The sequence below is a fragment of the Hylobates moloch genome, unplaced genomic scaffold (genome assembly GCF_009828535.3).
Source record: "Hylobates moloch isolate HMO894 unplaced genomic scaffold, HMol_V3 SCAFFOLD_17, whole genome shotgun sequence".
Lineage (NCBI taxonomy): Eukaryota > Metazoa > Chordata > Mammalia > Primates > Hylobatidae > Hylobates > Hylobates moloch.
The window spans coordinates 9,281,996-9,298,335 of NW_026652292.1; positions in this window are offsets into that span (position 1 = coordinate 9,281,996).

A 16,340-nucleotide genomic window follows, 5' to 3' on the forward strand; every position below is an offset into this window, starting at 1 on the left:
AGGCCAGGAGAAGGAAGACAGCCAGCCTTCTGTGAGATTTACGTGCGTGCCTGGCTTCCAAGACAAGTAACTTCTGTTGTAAATAAAAATTAAGCTATTTTGTGTGTATTTTATTTTATTTTAGAGATGGGGTCTTATTCTGTCACCCAGGCTGGAGTGCAGTGACACAATCATAGATCACTGGAGCCTCGAACTCCTGGCTTCAAGTGATCCTCCCCCTCAGCCTCCCAAAGTGCTAGGATTACAGGTGTGAGCCACCATGCCCAGCCGCAATTTTTTTTTGAGATGGAGTCTCGCTCTGTTGCCAAAGCTATAGTCACTCAGGCTGGAGTGCAGTGGCACGATCTCAACCTCCACCTCACTGCAACCTCCACCTCCCGGATTCAAGTAATTCTCCTGCCTCAGCCTCCCCAGTAGCTGGGATTATAGGCACGCGGCACCACGCCCAGCTAATTTTTGTGTTTTCAGTAGAGACGGAGTTTTATAGTGTTGGCCAGGCTGGTCTCGAACTCCTGACCTCAAGTGTTCCACCTGCTTCGGCCTCCCAAAGTGCTGAGATTACAGGTGTGAGCCGCTGCGCCCGTCCCCAGCCCCAAATTAAGCCTTTTTTTAAAAAAGAAATTAATACACGTTTCATACTTGCCTCCTCCTTTGTATTTTCTCTGGTCATCTGCCCAAGGCTATGATAACAGCTTCAACTTGGCTGCAGAAGTACACCCCTGTGGCTCACTCAAACTGGAAACATACAAGGAAAGGGAATTCTAGGAATATAGCTCAGCCTGGACAAATGGGCACATTAAAAAGCCATTGCACCATGGTGGCCGCACTTCCTGCCCTTCCCGCTGCAAAGGTGTTGTTATGCACTGAATGTTTGTGTCCCCTCCCAAATTTGTGTTGTTGTGTGTTGAAATCCTAACCCCTCTATGATGGTATTTGGAGGCAGGGCCTTTGGGAGATGCTTAGGTCATGAGGGTGGAGCCCCCAAGAATGGGATTTGTGCCGTTACAAAAAGAGGCAAGGGAGCTTGCTTCCTCATCTGTATGCCAAAAAGAGGACACCCACCAAGAACCCAATGCTGCTGACCCATCCCAGACTTCCAGCTTCCAGAACGGTAAGAAATAAATGTTGTTTAAGCTGCCCAAGTCTATCTATGGTGTTTTTGTTGTTGTTGTTGTTGTTGCTGTTTTTGAGACAGATCTTCCTCTGTCGTCCAGGCTGGAGTGCAGTGGCGCCATCTCGGCTCACTGCAACCTCTGCCTCTTGGGTTCAAGCAATTCTCCTGCCTCAGCCTCCCAAGTAGCTGGGATTCCAGGCGTGTACCACCATGCCCAGCTACTTTTTGTATTTTTAGTAGAGACGGGGTTTCACCATGTTGGTAAGGATGGTCTCAAACTCCTGACCTCAGGTGATCCACTGGCCTCGGCCTCCCAAAGTGCTGGGATTACAGGCGTGAGCCACCTCACCCAGCCTGGTGTTCTTGTTATAGCAGCCCAAACGGACTAAAACAGTGTTTTCCTGCTGGAGGTACACTAATTTTCCTTCAGACAGGACCTTTCAAAACCCAGTCTGAAGCATCTGCAGTTGAGTTATTTTATGGGCTTGGAATTTCTCCAAAATAATGGTTAGGGTTTTTCTTTTTTTTTTTTTTTTGAGATGGAGTCTCGCTCTGTCGCCCAGGCTGGAGTGCAGTGGTGTGATCTCGGCCCACTGCAAGCTCCGTCTCCCGGGTTCACGCCATTCTGCTGCCTCAGCCTCCCGAGTAGCTGGGACTACGGCTGCCCGCCACCACGCCTGGCTAGTTTTTTGTATTTTTAGTAGAGACGGGGTTTCACCGTGTTAGCCAGGATGGTCTCGACCTCCTGACCTCGTGATCCGCCTGCCTCGGCCTCCCAAAGTGCTGGGATTACAGGCGTGAGCCACTGCGGCTGACCGGGATTTTTTTTAAACATCAGAATAATTTAAAAAGTTACCAAAGTGTTATTATCCAGAACAAATTCAGGGTCAGCCCCAGAGAAAAAAATTTATTTACTTTTTTTGAGACAGGGTCTCACTCTGTCACCCAGACTGGAGAGCAGTGGGACGATCACAGCTCACTGCGGCCTCTACTTCCCTGGGCTCAGGTGATCCTCCCACCTCAGCCTCCTAAGTAGATGGGACCACAGGCATGTCACCCAATTAAGCTTTTTGTTTGTTTGTTTGTTTGTTTTTGTTTTTGTAGAGACAGGCTTTCACCCTGTTGCCCAGGCTGAAGAAAAATTCTTGTTTCCATCCTACACTGCGCAAATTGCTTGTGACACCCAAAAGGACAATTTTTCAGCTTCACCAATTTTAGTGCCAAACTCCATGGAAAAATAATCACACAAGTGATTACTTAACCTAGGCTCTTAAAAAAATTTTCTTTCTTATAGAAACCCTCAGTGGAAATGAACACTAAGATTTCATGGAGTTCCCTATAAATTAAAGAGCTATGACTCAGCGTTTGCTGCTCGTTACCCCTCCAAAGTTATTTTTATTTGTCATTATAAAATAGGTAACTAAATTCCAGGGACAGAATGAGTCCAAGCTGAATTAACAAACAGGGCAAGGTCAAAGTTAAACAAAATTGCTGACTCTGCTCAAACTCCTGTGATTTACACTGACCTTGAAGGCAAGGTCAGGAAAAGTATTCCTTGGAATTGCTCCTCTAAAGACACTTGGAACAAAATCAGAAAAAGTGCTGCTGTGTTTCAGAACATCTCAAAATAATACCTGAGGGCAAACACATTCTATGTCATCTGTTACCATTTCCTGGCCATGTTGCTGACTCAGCCTCCAGCCCTCCTTGGTGGAGCTGCAGGGAGCCTGCTGGGAAAGCACTGAATCCTGTGCACAGGGCAGGCACCACTGGTGAAGACAGGTGAGAGGCTGGGTAGCTGATTTCTAGAAGGTTCTTGAGCACCAGTCGGCCATCTTGTCATCCCCAGATAAAAAGCTTAAATTTGCTTTTTTTTTCACTTTTTATTAATGAAAATGTACAAACATATAGAAAGGTAGAAAGAAGAATACAATTAACTCCCATATACCCTGGGCCTAAATATAATTATCTTTAGTATTTTGCTAAACTTGCTTCATCAAATTTTTTTCAAAAGCATGGAAACTATAGACAACCTGACATTTCAACCCTTAATAATTTTGTAGTAGCCAGCCTCCAAGATGACTCATAACGTGCCCTGCCTCTGAGAAATCACAACCCTATGTAGTCTGCCACACTTAACATGGTTGGTCTGTGTGACCAATAGAATACAGACATAGTGATGGTGTATTAGTCTGTTTTCACGCTGCCAATAAAGACATACCCGAGACTGGGCAATTTACAAAAGAAAGAGGTTTAATGGACTTACAGTTCCACATGGCTGGGGAGGCCTCACAATCACGGTGGAAGGCAAGGAGGAGCAAATGACATCTTATGTGGATGGCGGCAGGAAGAGAGAGCTCATGCAGGGTAACTCCTTCCTATAATACGATCAGCTCTCGTGAGAGTTACTCACTATCACGAGAACAGCATGGGAAAGACCTGCCCCCAGGCCAGGTGCCGTGGCTCATGCCTTTAATCCCAGCACTTTGGGAGGCCAACGCGGCCAGATCACCTGAGGTCAGGAGTTTGAGACCAACCTGGCCAACATGGTAAAACCCGATCTCTACTAACAATACAAAAAATTAGCCAGGCATGGTGGTGGGCACCTGTAATCCCAGCTACTCAGGAGGCTGAGGCAGAAGAATCGCTTGAACCCAGGACAGGGAAGTTGCAGTGAGCTGAGATCGCACCACTGCACTCCAGCCTGGGTAACAAGAGCAAAACTGCATCTAAAAAAAAAAAAAGACCTGCCCCCATGATTCATTACCTCCCACCGGGTCCCTCCCACAACACACAGGAATTCAAGATGAGATTTGGGTGCAGACACAGCCAAACCATATCAGATGGTACGTCTCTTCCAACTTCCAACATTAGATTACAGAAGACTCTGCGACTTCCACCTCTCTCTTCTCTCTCTCTCTTTCTGTGTGTGTGTCTGTGTGTGTGTGTGTGTGTGTGTGTGTGTGTGTGTGTCTAGCCTTGTCTCTCAGATCACATGCTCTAGGGGAAGTCAGCTCCCAGCCATGTCTTGAGTAGCCTCTGGAGCAAAGAAATCTGTGACCCACAGCCATGTTCCTGGGCCATCCTGGACAAGAATCCTCCAGCCTCAGCCAAGTGTCAGATGCTATAACCCCATGGTAACCTCCTGAGAGACCCTGAGCCAGAAACTCCAGCTAAGCCACTCCCAGACTCCTGAACCTCAAACTGTGTAAGATAATAATGTTTATTATTGTGAGCTGCTAAGTTTTAGGCTAAATTATTACACAGCAATTGTTAGTTCACACAGATGTTGATACCTTTGATACCTGGAAGTGGGGTGCTGCTATGACGACACCTCATGTGTGAAAGTGACTTTGGAACTGTGGCTTTGGATTATCGAGAGTGTTAGTGAAAGCCTTGATTTACCTGAAAAAAACTGTTGATAAAAGATTCACGTCTTTTGTTTTTGTTTTGTTTTGTTTTGTTTTTTAGAGACAGGCCCTCACGCTGTTGCTCAGGCTGCAGTGGCATAGCCATAGCTCTTTGCAGCTTCAAACCCCTGAGCTCAAGGGATCCTCCTGAGTCAGCCTCCCAAAGTGCTGGATTACAGGCACATGCCACCACACTGGGCCTAAGACTCGGTTCTTTAAAGGTTGCAAGTGAGCACTTGTAGGAAAGTGAGGTCAATGAACTAGAACCTGGAGGAAGGGGGTCCTTGTTATGCAGTGGCAGAAAGTTTGGCAATGCTGTTGACTGCAGTTATGTAGATAGAAGCAAATTAGCTGGGTAATCTGGCCAAGGAGATCCTCAATTGGTGTTGAAAGTACTACCTAGTTTTTTCTAGTTCCTTCTAGTAAGACCCTAGAGGAGAGGTCAACAAAAGGAAAGACAGTTAAATATAAATGAGTTAGAACTGGACAGTTCTGGAAATTCTGAGTCTGCCTAGATGGCAAATGTATTAGGCCGTTCTTGCACTGCTATAGAGAAATACCTGGGCCAGGTGTGGTAGCTCACACCTGTAATCTGAGCACTTTGAGAGGATCACAGACAAAACAGGAGGATCACTTGAGCCCAGGAGTTTAAGACCAGCCTGGGCAAGGTAGTGAGACTCTGTCTCTACAATAAAATGAAAAAATCAGCTGGGTGTGGTGGTGCATGCCTGTAGTCCCAGCTACTGGGAAGACTGAGGTGGGAGGATTGCTTGAGCAAAGGAGTTCAAGGCTGCAGTGAGCCAAGATCACACCACTGCACTGCAGCAACCATCAGGCTCTGTTGCTCAAGATGGAGTGCAGTGGCATAATCTTGGCTCACTGCAGCCTCAACCTCCCAGGCTCAAGGAATCCTCCCACTTTAGCCTCCTGAGGAGCTGGGAATACAGGTGCGAGCCACCACACTCAGCTATTTTTAAAATTTCCTTGTAGAGAGAGGGTTTCACCATGTTGCCCAGGCTGGTCTCGAACTCCTCGGCTCAAGCTATCTGCCCACCTCGGCCTATCGAAGTGTTGGGACCACAGCACCTGGCCGTCAGACACTTACACAAGCAGATCTCGTGGGAACTCAGAGCAAGATCTCACTTATCACCAAGAGGATGACTCAAGCCATCCGTGAGCTTCAGTTTTGAATCACCCCCATGATCCAAACTCTGCCCTCCTACCAGGCCCCACCTCAAACATTGAGGATTATATTTCAACATGAGATTTGGGTGCAGACAAATATCCAAACTATATTAGCAAATTATGAAACAATTAAGAAATGGCTTCTAAGCAAAGATTAAATGCAGGTCTTGCCAGAAAAACTGTGGTCCAAGATGAACCCTTAGGTGTGACTGTAAGATTCCAAAGAGATATAAGGTGGCATCTCAGAGTACCACTGAGTCAGACAAAGGGCCTGCTCTATAGAGTAAAGGTGCACCCCACAGTCTCTCATTCCTAGAAGGAGAGTGCTTCTAGGAAGCTTAAGGGCTTTGTCCCTCAGCTGTCTGCAGAAGCCAAAGGTAGAGAACAGATTTGTGGGTGTTGCATTTGTCTATGGAGAGAACCCCAATAAAATTCACAGAAAATCCATAGTTTAAGAGAATTGTATATACGGAAACGTTACCAGCTTGGACTGAAAGGAACAGAGATAATACAACCTAAAAATAAGACCTTATTTGTTACTTTTTTTTCGGGGGAGGGGACAGGGTCTTGCTCTGTCAATCAGGCTGGAGTGCAGTGGCACGATCTTGGCTCACTGTAGCCTGGACCTCCTGGGCTAAAACAATCCTCCCACCTCAGCCTCCCCAGTAGCTGGGACTACTGGCACATGTCATCATGCCTAATGAGCCATGTCATCATGGCTAATTTTGTTTTTATTTTTTGTAGCAATGAGGGTTTCACTATGTTGCCCAGGCTGGTCTGGAACTCCTGGGCTGAAGTGATCCTTCCACCCCAGCCTCCCAAAGTGCTGGGATTATGGGAATGAGCTACAATGACTGGCCAAAAAGAAGACCCTAAAAATTCTACTGTCAAGCAGTGGACTGAGGCTGCTCCTCAGCCACACACGCGACACCTTTTTTTTCTCCCTTTGTGAACAGGGGCGTCTGGAGTAGTTATTCTGTGTTCTCTTACATGTTCAATGGGGAGGGAGAGGCAGAGGTAGACGGACAACCTATCGAGAAGAATTATAATGTAGAAACTGTATTTAAGGAAATAAAGTCCCACCTGGACTTGATTTAGATGATCTGGAGATAGAACTGATGCTACAGTAGGATGAGCCTTTGGGGAACTTTGGAAGGACTTGACGGTATTTTGCATGTGGGAAGGATGTGAACCTTTGGAGACCAGAAGGTGGACTGTGGCTGTCTGCTGGCTGGCCTGTACTGATTCTCACCTTCTGGCAGTAATACCCTTCCGTAGTCCCCAACCCCGCTGTGCCTCATCGCACCATAGTTGGTCTGTGAGACCAGTGACATGCAACAGAAGTGATGTACTATGGTTTGAATGTTTGTCCCCGCCAAAGCTCATGTTGAAATTTAATCCCAAATGTGGCAGTGCTGAGAGGTGGGGCCTTTATGAGGTGATTGGGTCATAAGGGCAAAATGGATCAATTCATTCACGGATTCATGGATTCAAGCATTTATCTTGGGAGTGAAACTGGTGGCTTTATAAGAAGAGGAAGATCTACCTGAGCTAGCACGCTCAGTCTCCCTGCCACCTGATGCCCTGCGCTCCTTGGGACTCTGCAAGCTCCGCCAGCAAGAAGGCCCTCGCCAGATGCAGCCCCTCAACTGTGGACTGCTTGGACACCATAACTGTAAGAAACAAGTTCTTTTTCTTTGCAAATTACTCAGTTTTAAGTGTTCTGTTATAAGCTACAGAAAAATGGATAAAACATAATAGGCTGTCACTTCTGATGTTAACTTATGTTTATAAGTGGCTTCATCTTGGCCTCTATTTTCCACTCTCGCTCCCTCTGTCAGATCACTTGCTCTGGGAGGTGCCAGCAGCGCTGTGAGGAGGCCCACGTGGTGAAGAACTGAGGCTGCTGGCCAGAGCCAGCCATGAACGGAGGCTTCCTTCCAGGAGCCATGTGGCTGGGTCATCTTGGACACAAATCCTCCAGCCCCAGTGAAGTTTCAGATGACTGCAGCTCTGGCCAACATCTTGATGGTCACTGCCTAAGAGACCCTGTGCCAGAACCATGAGCTAAGCCACCCCCAGATTCCTGACCCTCAAAAACTGTATGAAATTCTACATGTGCGTGTTTTACATTACTAAGTGTATTAAGCATGTGTTTCTTTTTCTTTTTCTTTTTTTTTTTTTGAGATGAAGTCTCGCTCCGTCACCCAGGCTGCAGTGCAATAGCACGATCTCAGCTCACTGCAACCTCTGTCCCCTGGATTCAGCAACTCTCCCACGTCAGCCTCCCAAGTAGCTGGGACTACAGGCACGCAACACCACACCTGGCTAATCTTTTTGTATTTTTAGTAGAGACAGGGTTTCACCATGTTGGCCAAGCTGGTTTTGAACTCTTGACCTCAAGTGATCTGCCCGCCTCGGCCTTCCAAAGTGCTGGGATTACAGGCCTGAGCCACCAGGCCTGGCCCAAGCATGTGTTTCTGATTTTTTCACAGGTGGGGCCTTACTGACCCTGGAAAGGCTGCCCTTCCTGGGGCTGGCCAGTTGCTACTGGAGAGAGTGCCTGCCTTTCGAACGCAAACCAACCAATCCAGAGCCCCTACTGCACCACCTCCTTCACTGAGCTCTCACAGTGTTGCAGGACTTCTCCTTAGTTCAGCTAAAGATGGAGTCTTTATCACCCAGCCACGAAAATTTAGGCTCGCAGACAATTGAAGAGTGAGAAAAATGGGGCTTACTGGGCAAAAAGAAAAAAATGGGAAAGAGAGACTTTTAACAAAGCAAGAGAGTGTGCTTCCTGCCTGTGGGCTTCCCGCCTCGCAGATTGAATTCCAGGTTCCACACAGGAAGAGGAGGGGCCAGGCTCCTCCCCGCTTCAAACTGCGCGAACTGCTGTGGCTCCGCTCCAGTGCCCAGGTAGGTCCGAGGCTCTGCCAGGGAGCCCTTCCCACCTGGCTGTCTCAACAGGGTTCTCAGGGCCACTCTCCACCTGCACTAATAACTCTAGGGCCAGGTACCAGACAACTAGAGTTGGCCCTTATGTCGCAGAGCCTGCCGAAAGTATTCAGACTCACCAATCCTCACACCTGCTTATCCTGCCTTCCCCATTCCTGCCTTCAAAAACCACAGTCAAGCCTCTTGTTAACATTTGCCCTGCTCCTTCTGCTTCTTCACCCACCACGGTGCTTCCCAACATAGCCACCTGTGGCATGATGTGTTTCTCTTTCTTTCTTTCGTTCGTTCGTTCGTTCGTTCTTTCTTTCTTTCTTTCTTTCGAGACACAGTCTCGCTCTATGGCCCAGGCTGCCAGGCTGGAGTGCACTGTTCTCCTGCCTCAGCCTCCCGAGTAGCTGGGATTACAGGCGCCCGCCACCACGCCCGGCTAATTTTTGTATTTTTAGTAGAGACGGGGGGGTTTCACCATTTTGGCCAGGCAGGTCTCGAACTCCTGATCTCAAGTGATCCACCTGCCTCAGCCTCCCAAAGTGCTGGGATTACAGGCATGAGCCACTGCGCCTGGCCGCTTTTGGTTCTTTTATCTCTGTAGTCTTTTTTAACCTAAATAATCCCATTGGTGATTTTAATTTTAAAATATGTCTACAATGCTTTTTCCTTTTCTTTCTCTCTCTCTCTCTTTCTCTTTCTTTCTTTTTCTTTCTTTCTCTTTTTTCTTTGTCTTTCTCTCTCTCTCTCCTCTCTCTTTCCCTTCCTCCCTTCCTCCCTTTCTCTTTTTCTCTCTCTCTCTTTCTTTCTTTCTCTTTCGTGACAGGGTCTCACTCTATCGGCCAGGCCAGAGTTCAGTGGCATATGGCGTGATCTCAGCTTATGGCAACCTGTTCCTCCCAGGTTCAAACAATTTTCCTGCCTCAGCCTCCCGAGTAGCTGGGATTACAGGCATGCACCACCACACCTGGCTACCTGACTAATTTGTATAATTTTAGTAGAGAGAGGTTTCACCATGTTGGCCAAGCTGGTCTGAAACTGCAGGTGTGAGCCACCGCACCAGGCCCCACAAATGCTTTGATTCTCCGCATTCAAAAGACACAGCTTCCCCTTGAGTTTGGGCTGTATTTTCTAATAACTAGAATCTGGCAAAAGTAAAAGCCTGTGCCTTGCGGCACTAGGTCATAAAAATCACGTGGCTTTCCCCTTGATTTCTCTTGGGCCACCTTGTGAGCTGTTGTTTACTGGTGTTTTAAGTGTTGGAGTAACTTATTAGTTGGCAATAGATAACTGAGACGGTGTCCATTTAACTCACTCCTTTACCATATTTCCTGTGAACCAGAAATTAAATTTAGAGGCTAGATTAGTTTCAGGTTAAACATTTTTGACAAGAATATTTATAGACTGTCTTAAGAACTTCATGTCACAATAAATCAGGAGGTACATGCTAGATACTCTACTATTAGTGGTGTTAAGTTTGATCACTTGGTTCCATTACTAAACATCTGATACCACGTGGTAGAGTAGATTATTGCTCAGAAATCCTCCCTGGCCCATCCAGTTCTCATAAGAGGGGTGTTTTTCTGATCCCACTGATACTTGGCTCAGCCATGGGACTTCCTTCGGCCAATAGGATATTAGTATACGTGATGCAAGTTGAGGCTTGAAGCACGCTAGTGTGCTTGGCCCTGCCTTCCTGTGTCTGCCATTACCACGAGAAGGGCTTGTCCCAGACAGCTGTCCTCCCCTGAACCTGAGCCCCAGCCAGAGTCACCCCTTGAAGCAGCACTGTCCAGCCAAGCCCAGTCTACATCACTGGCCTCCAGACCTGTGAAAATAATGTTGTTTTCAGGCACTTCATTTTGGGTTGGTGTGTTAGGCAGCACACAGCCAAACAAGATTGCTGCTCCATTCGCCAGCCTGCTTTTCTCAGACAATCAGCCTGCTGGTCCCTAGGTGTGGGCATGCAGCTGCCATGTTTAGACAGCAAGATCCTGCCCCCGGGACCATGGTGCAGCAGACTAGGGTGCACACCTGATGTAAGTTAAACCTTTGATTTAGGGTGACAGTAAGCTAGCTAGTGTGCGGGAATAGTAACGCATAAATTCAGGAGCCGTGGGTTGGCCATATTCTGCTAGGGAAGGAGGTCTAATGTGAGAAGAAACAATGAAGAAGATGAAAATTAGGGAGGGTCCTGCCAATGTTTTAGGTTCTGGCTCCCATCCCTTTCAGAGGCCCAGATCCACCCTGACCTTCAGTTCTAGCAAATTCCATCCTTAAAATTGTCCCTTTTACGTTTCAGATAATGTCACCTGTCAACTGAGGAATGACGAGGTTCATAAACCTAGAAAGAAGAGCTTTCTTCTCATAAAGGGCTGCAGCCTGCAGGGCAGCCATTGTGACATTGTGACAGGCTGAGAAGCAGAGCCTCCAGCCAGAAGCCAGAAACAGACCCTTCCAGGGGCAGAAGAACAAGACAGGAATTTATGCTGAATGAGGTAGCCAAATACACACATTCAATAAGCTATGGGAGGAGCATTGAATATAGATGAGAAGAGAAATATGCACATGTGCAGTCGAGCTCCATGCCTCTCCCTGGGACCTGTGTTCAAAAAATGGCAGGGTTAGCATGATCCGAGGGTGGAGTTTTCAGGCCTCTGACATCAAAAGATGAGTCAGAGGACATGAAAATCCTCACTGTGCATCCTTCAGAGACCTGCCAGAATGACTTCGTGGCCAGCAGTCTCTTATCTAACTGCTTCGCAGCCAGTAGTCCTCTTAGCAAGGATGCCGGTCAGTTATTTTGTCCAGACCACATGAGGGCAGGGCAGCATTAGGTGGCTGGTTGATACCAGGAGTGAAGCCTCTTTCCCAAGGGTTGGTTTCTGTTTAGGCCCCTGGGAAGGAAAGCCTCATGGTCGTTATCCAGGACATCGGGGTATAATGAGGCATGTCCAACCTTCCATACCATCATGGTCAGGAACTCAGTTTTCAGGGTTTCTCTGGGGTCCCCTTGGCCAGGAGGGAGTCTGGAGACCGTCAGTTGCTTGGGAGGCTTAGAATTTCATTTTTATTTCTCATACTGGATTTCTAGCAACTTTAAAAAAATTTTTTGAGACAGGTTCTCACTGTGTTACCCAGACTGGAGTGCAGTGGCTCAGTCTCCAGTGACGCGAGCTCCCTGCAGCCTCTGCCTCCCAGGTTCAAGCGATTCTTATGCCTCAGCCTCTCCAGTAGCCGGGATTACAGGCTGTGTCACTATACCTGACTAATTATTGTATTTTTTAGTAGAGACAGGGTTTCACCATGTTGGCCAGGCTGGTCTCGAACTCCTGACCTCAAGTGATCCACCCACCTTGGCCTCCCAAAGTGCTGGGATTACAGGCATGAGCCACTGCGCCCTGCCTATATTTGCAATTTAAGATTCGTAATACACATGCCTGAACCAACTTCATGCAGGTATGCCCCTGACCAGACCTATGTTAATTGCTTGTGGCTGTCATAACAGATGACCAGAAACTTGGTGGATTAAAACAACAGAAACATATTCTTTCACAGTTCTGAAGACCGGAAGTCTGGCAGGGTGTGCCCCCTCTGAAGACTCCAGGGGAGTGTATTATTCCCATCTCACATTGCTATAAACAACTGCCTGTGGCCGAGTGCGGTGGCTCACACCTGTAATCCCAGCACTTTGGGAGGCCTAGGTGGGCGGATCACTTGAGGTCAGAAGTTCAAGACCAGCCTGGCCAACATGGTGAAACCCCATCTCTACTAAAAATACACACACACACACACACACAAAATTAGCTGGGTGCGGTGGTGCATGCCTGTAATCCCAGCTACTCGGGAGGCTGAGGCAGGACAATTGCTTGAACCCAGGAGGCAGAGGTTACAGTGAGCTGAGATCGTGCCATTGCACTCCAGCCTGGACAACAAGAGTGAAACTGTCTCAAAAAAAAAAAAAAAAAAAAAAAAAAAAAAAAAAAAAAAAAAAAAAAAAAAAAAAAAAAAAAAAAAAAAAAAAAAAAAAGAAAAGAAAAAGAACCACCCGAGACTGGGTAATTTATGAAGAAAAGAGGTTTAATTGACTCAGTTCCACAGGCTGTAGAGGAAGCATGGCTGGAAGGCCTCAGGAGACCTACAATCATGGTGGAAGGGGAAGGGGAAGCTGGCACACCTTCACCTGGCTGGAGCAGGAGGAAGAGAGAGGGAAGGGGGAGGTGCCACACACTCTTAACAACCAGATCTCATGAGAACTCATGATGAGAACAGCAAAGAGGAAGTCCACCCTCCCACCCCCGTGATCCAGTCACCTCCTACCAAGCCCCTCCTCCAACACTGAGGGTGACAATTCGACAGATTTGGGTGGGGCACAGAACCAAACCATATCAAGGAGAATCCCTTCTTGCCGCTTCTGGAGGATCCACGTGTTCCTTGGCTTTTGGCTGTGTCACTCCAATCTCTGTCCCCCTCTTCATAGTGTCATTCTTCTCCTTGGGCTGCATCATCTTCTGTCTTTTACAAGGACACTGCTTGAATTTAGGGCCCACCCAGATCATCCAGGAAGATCCCATCTCAAGATGCTTGACTTAATCACATCTGCAAAGACCCTTTTTCCTAATAAGCTCACATTAATGAATTCTGGGTATTAGGGCAAGCACCTCATACCTCAGGCAGGATTCTTGCCAGGCCTCAGTCAGAATACCCTCAAAACTTGGTGCATCTGCCAGGGGCGGGGGCTCACGCCTGTAATCCCAACACTTGGGGAGGCCGAGGCAGGCAGATCACTAGAGATTGGGAGTTCGAGACCAGCCTGGCCAACATAGTGAAACCCCGTCTCTACAAAAAATACAAAATTTAGCTGGGCATCGTGGCTACTCAGGAGTTGGAGGCACGAGAATGGCTTGAACCTGGGAGGCAGAGATTGCAGTGAGCCAAGATGTTGCCACTGCACTGCAGCCTGGGTGACAGAGTAAGACTCCGTCTCAAAAAAAAAAAAAAAAAAAAAATTTGGTGCCTGTGTTATATCGATTCCAAACATACAGCATTTCAAATATCCACAAAAGTTGTGTGTGGTCTGAAAAATAAGAAAAAGCAAGATTCAAACAAGTCGTTCATATTGAAAGGAACAAGGATTGACATATTTATGGATCCCTATTAAAGTCAAAGGTGTTTGAATTAAGCAAAGTGTATAACTGGAGTGTAGCAACATAGGCCACACCAACACTTCTTCAGGTTATGGGGGTGGGTCATTGACAAAGCAACTGTAGAAAGGGCTCTGCATGTCGAATGGCAGTGGGAAGAGTCATTCTAGATCCCTGCAGCAGTGGGACTTGCATTTGCCTACAGTCCCTGACCTTAGTGGCCTTAATTAACCAGCATGGTAACTATCCTTTTTTTTTTCTTCCAGACTGAGTCTCCCTCTGTTGCCCAGGCTGGAGTGTGGTGGTATGATCTTGGCTCACTGCAGCCTCCACCTCCCAGGTTCAAGTGATTCTCCTGCCTCAGCCTCTGGAGCAGCTGGGGTTATAGGTGCGCACCACCACACCAGGCTAATTTTTGTATTTTTAGTAGAGATGGGGTTTCGCCCTGCGGGCCAGGCTGGTCTCAAACTCCTGACCTCAGATGATCCACCCGCCATGGCCTCCCAAAATGCTGGGATTACCAGTATTATGAAATGCAGGTGAGCCACCGCACCCAGCCATCTCTCTTTTTACTACTCAGCAACCTTGGCACACGCCACCATGCCTGAAGAATTGTTTTACGTCATTTTTTGCAGAGATAGGTGGGGTCTAGCTATGTTTCCCAGGCTGGTTTCCAAGTCTTGGCCTCCAGTGATCCTTCCACCTCAGCCTCCCGAAGTGCTGGGATTACAAGCATGAACCACCATAACCAGCCGGGTATGTATCTTTTGGTTGGAGAAGATTTATAATTAAGTACTGAAAACTTGTGAGACTCAAAACCATACCATAGTATTAATAGGAAATTTGTTTAAATAGGGATATGTGCATATTTGGTATTTTATGTTCTTAATATAGTTGAGAGAATTTGGCCTGTTAAAAAGGTCAGACATGTAACACAAAGTTAAAAGGTATAAGTAAATAGTTAATTTAGACTTGTGATTTAAGGATGAAGTCTTAATTAGTTTATTTACCATATTGAAATGCTTAGGAGAGAATTTGTTTTTCTTTGCAAATTTAATGCATTAGATTTCCTATAATTATTTAGTATTCAGGAATTTTTGTTATTAACTCAGACAGCAAAAGTACTCTAAAAGGAAATCAGTTACATTAAATTTATAAATGTGGTTGAAAAGGTTTGAAAATGGTTAATTAACTAAGTTAGGCTGCGCGCAGTGGCTCACACTTATAATCCTAGCACTTTGGGAGGCTAAGGCGGGCAGATCACTTGAGTTCAGGAGTTGGAGACCAGTCTGGGCAACATGGTGAAACCCCATCACTACAGAAAATAAAAAAATTAGCCAGACATGGTGGTGAGTGCCTGTAGTCCCAGCTACTTAGGGAGCTGAGGTGAAAGGATCACTCGATCCCGGGAGGTTGAGTCTGCAGTGAGCCAAAATCACACCACTGACTCCAGCCTGGGTGACAAAGTGAGACCTTGTCTCAAAAAAAAAACAAAAAAACTTTTTTTAAAATTAACTAAGTTAGTAAATAGGACCAAGTATTATCCAAAGACTTCTTAAAACAGATTCCTGAGTATCCTAGATGTATAAGAAAAATGAGATCTATAACCTAAACTTTAATAACTAATGAAAGAATACACATTTAGGATTTGTACATTTAATATATTGAAAATCAAAACGTAAAGCCAAAATGAACATCTGCATAGTTCCTCTGTACCTACAAACTACCCTCAAGGATACCAAAAACCTCGTTTTAACAAATCCATGCCATCCCTTGTCCATTTCTGGCTGCCAATGTATTGAATACTTTTTAAGGTCCAACTACAATGCACCAAGTTAAAATGTTTTTTTAATTCTTACCTTTCTGTAATTCGGATCACATGTTCAACTGCCCTGCTCTAAACCACCATTTTACTTGATTTAAAACTATTATGTGAACTTTAAGTGCTTTGCCTGAGTTGTCATGGTTTGTGAAATGTGTTAAGTCATGGTAGTTAAGCGGCAGAGCTCTGAGCTCTGGAGCTGACTGCTTGTGTGCAAATCACAGCTCTGCTGCTGTGCTCAACTCTCAGTGCCTCTTTGCTCATCTGTAAAAGGGGGTAGAAATTGTGTCTACTGCACACAAGCTATTTTAAGGATTAAACTATATGATTAACAGATTACATTGTATGTTAAGTGCTTAGAACAATGCCTGGTACTTGGTAAACATTCAATCAATAAATAAGATACTATCATGTTTGTGAACTTCAGTGTTCCTAAACTGTACCATGACATTGCAAGCTCGTTGTGCAAAGAGATCAGTCTTACTGAGTTGAATATAGAGGCAGGATTTCTCAATCTCTGCAGCAAGGTGGCTGGGTTCAAAGAAATGGATTCTGGATCCAATGCTTGTTCAAACAGCAGCCTTGGTGGGCTGACTAGAAAAACAGTCCCCTTAGTCATCAGTTAATTTTTCTGTCTACAAAGCAAGATGACAAAGGGCAGCAATGTGGAAGAAGATATCTCTTATCTCTGTTCCAAATGAGAGCTTTCCTAAAATCTGATG